Genomic DNA, 3,616 nt, shown 5'->3' on the forward strand with positions numbered 1-3,616 from the left:
GACCTGTTGCCCTCGGCCGGCCTTTGGACGTGGCGGCCTAATGCTGGGTAGACCTGTTGCCCTCGGCCGGCCTTTGGACGTGGCGGCCTAATGCTGGGTAGACCTGTTGCCCTCGGCCGGCCTTTGTACCTGACGGCCGAATGCTGGGTAGACCTGTTGCCCTCTGCCGGCCGGCCTAATGCTGGTTAGACCTGTTGCCCTCGGCCGGCCTTTGGATGTGGCGGCCTAATGCTGGGTAGACCTCTTGCCCTCGGCCGGCCTTTGGACGTGGCGGCCTAATGCTGGGTAGACCTGTTGCCCTCGGCCGGCCTTTGGACGTGGCGGCCTAATGCTGGGTAGACCTGTTGCCCTCGGCCGGCCTTTGGACGTGGCGGCCTAATGCTGGGTAGACCTGTTGCCCTCGGCCGGCCTTTGTACCTGACGGCCGAATGCTGGGTAGACCTGTTGCCCTCGGCCGGCCGGCCTAATGCTGGGTAGACCTGTTGCCCTCGGCCGGCCTTTGGACGTGGCGGCCTAATGCTGGGTAGACCTGTTGCCCTCGGCCGGCCTTTGGACGTGGCGGCCTAATGCTGGGTAGACCTGTTGCCCTCGGCCGGCCTTTGGACGTGGCGGCCTAATGCTGGGTAGACCTGTTGCCCTCGGCCGGCCTTTGTACCTGACGGCCGAATGCTGGGTAGACCTGTTGCCCTCGGCCGGCCTTTGGACGTGGCGGCCTAATGCTGGGTAGACCTGTTGCCCTCGGCCGGCCTTTGGACGTGGCGGCCTAATGCTGGGTAGACCTCTTGCCCTCGGCCGGCCTTTGGACGTGGCGGCCTAATGCTGGGTAGACCTGTTGCCCTCGGCCGGCAGTGTTACCGGCCGGCCTAATGCTGGGTAGACCTGTTGCCCTCGGCCGGCCTTTGTACCTGACGGCCGAATGCTGGGTAGACCTGTTGCCCTCTGCCGGCCGGCCTAATGCTGGGTAGACCTGTTGCCCTCGGCCGGCCTTTGGACGTGGCGGCCGAATGCTGGGTAGACCTGTTGCCCTCGGCCGGCCTTTGGACGTGGCGGCCTAATGCTGGGTAGACCTGTTGCCCTCGGCCGGCCTTTGGACGTGGCGGCCTAATGCTGGGTAGACCTCTTGCCCTCGGCCGGCCTTTGGACGTGGCGGCCTAATGCTGGGTAGACCTGTTGCCCTCGGCCGGCAGTGTTACCGGCCAGCCTAATGCTGGGTAGACCTGTTGCCCTCGGCCGGCCTTTGTACCTGACGGCCGAATGCTGGGTAGACCTGTTGCCCTCTGCCGGCCGGCCTAATGCTGGTTAGACCTGTTGCCCTCGGCCGGCCTTTGGACGTGGCGGCCTAATGCTGGGTAGACCTGTTGCCCTCGGCCGGCAGTGTTACCGGCCGGCCTAATGCTGGGTAGACCTGTTGCCCTCGGCCGGCCTTTGTACCTGACGGCCGAATGCTGGGTAGACCTGTTGCCCTCGGCCGGCCTTTGTACGTGGCAGCCTAATGCTGGGTAGACCTGTTGCCCTCGGCCGGCCTTTGTACCTGACGGCCGAATGCTGGGTAGACCTGTTGCCCTCGGCCGGCCTTTGGACGTGGCGGCCGAATGCTGGGTAGACCTGTTGCCCTCGGCCGGCCTTTGGACGTGGCGGCCGAATGCTGGGTAGACCTGTTGCCCTCGGCCGGCCTTTGGACGTGGCGGCCGAATGCTGGGTAGACCTGTTGCCCTCGGCCGGCCTTTGGACGTGGCGGCCTAATGCTGGGTAGACCTGTTGCCCTCGGCCGGCCTTTGGACGTGGCGGCCGAATGCTGGGTAGACCTGTTGCCCTCGGCCGGCCTTTGGACGTGGCGGCCTAATGCTGGGTAGACCTGTTGCCCTCGGCCGGCCTTTGGACGTGGCGGCCTAATGCTGGGTAGACCTGTTGCCCTCGGCCGGCAGTGTTACCGGCCGGCCTAATGCTGGGTAGACCTGTTGCCCTCGGCCCGCCGTGTTACCGGCCAGCCGAATGCTGGGTAGACCTGTTGCCCTCGGCCGGCAGTGTTACCTGACGGCCGAATGCTGGGTAGACCTGTTGCCCTCTGCCGGCCGTCTTTCCGGCTGGCCTAATGCTGGGTAGACCTGTTGCCCTCGGCCGGCCCTGGTACCGGCCGGCATAATGCTGGGTAGACCTGTTGCCCTCGGCCGGTCTTTGTCTCTGGCCGCCCGCGGCGTGGTAGTCCTGTTACCGTCGGCCGGCCTTGCAGCCCGGCCGCCGCGCGATGGCGCCCCGTCTCTTCCATCGGACGCGCGGCCCCCTTGTCGTCTCTGCAGCGGCGAGCACGCCTTCGGCGGTCGGCCTGCACGTCCGGCATGACCGCGGGCACTGGCAGCCCAGCAGGCAGCCCTGCTCTCGCGTCTTCTTCCCCCCGGCGAAAGGCGGGGCGTGAAGGCGGGCGACTTTCGGTCCCAGCCGTGCCCAGGTGTCCCTGCCGGCTCCGTGCGCCAGCATCCACTGGCGAGCTCCGCCGGCCTCTTCCCCAGCCGCGGCCCCTGTCCGCTCCGCCGTCATGGTGCCGGCACCCCACTTCCCCAAGCGCTCCCCGACAGGAGCAGGCAGCGTTGTCGCGCCCCCTCCCCGTGCTCGAATGGACCGCGGCCCTGCTCCGGGCTTCATTTCTGCAGCGCGCTCGCTCGCTCGCTCGCTCGCGCGCTCCCTCCCTCCCCCCCCCCTCCCCCCTCCCCCCGGCCGCCCACCCGCCGCGCTGCCGCCCTGCCGCAGGCTTGAGCGGCGCCGGGGCGGAGGAGGAAGGAACGCCACCAAAGCAAAAGGCTCCGAGAAAGCTGAACAGAGAGCTTCTTTGACCAGGGACAGACGGCGCCAATCATCCCGCCGCCATCCCTGCTTGTGCACCAGGCTCTCCGCCTGCCGACCTCGGCATCAGCCTCCCGCCGCCGCCGTGTAAACTGCCCGGTGGGACCGTGGGCGGGGGCAGGAAGAGGCTGAAAGTGCTGCCAGGGAGGCTGATGGCGGAGGGCGGGGTCGCCCCCAACCGACAATGGGCAGGGCCCGAGGCAGTCTGAAAGCGCTGCCAGGGAGGCTGATGGCGGAGGGCGGGGTCGCCCCCAACCGACAATGGGCAGGGCACGAGACCGTCTGAAAGCGCTGCCAGGGAGGCTGAGGGCGGGGGGCGGGGCGCCCCCAACCGACAATGGGCAGGGCCCGAGGCAGTCTGAAAGCGCTGCCAGGGAGGCTGAGGGCGGGGGGCGGGGCGCCCCCAGCCGACAATGGGCAGGGGCCCGAGAGAGTCTGAAAGCGCTGCCAGGGAGGCTGACGGCGGGGGGCAGGGCGCCCCCAGCCGACAATGGGCAGGGGCGGGGAAAGTCTGAAAGCGCTGCATGGGAGGTTGATGGCGGAGGGCGGGCTCGCCCCCAGCGTTAATGGGTGGCTGCGGAAGACGGGGCAGGGACAGGGAGAGGGCAGGCGGCTTCGTGCCGGCCCCGGGCGCCTCGACAGCGAGCCCTCACGGCCCCCCAAACCCGCGCCGAGGCCCCAAGAGCTCTGCAGACCTTCCGCGGAAGAACCGGCCCGAAAGCGGCCACCCGCTTGCCGACGGCGGCGCCGGTCGCCTCGATGCAGCCGCCTCCGTGGG

This window comes from Sturnus vulgaris, unplaced genomic scaffold (assembly GCF_052056855.1).
Source record: "Sturnus vulgaris isolate bStuVul1 unplaced genomic scaffold, bStuVul1.hap1 Scaffold_166, whole genome shotgun sequence".
Lineage (NCBI taxonomy): Eukaryota > Metazoa > Chordata > Aves > Passeriformes > Sturnidae > Sturnus > Sturnus vulgaris.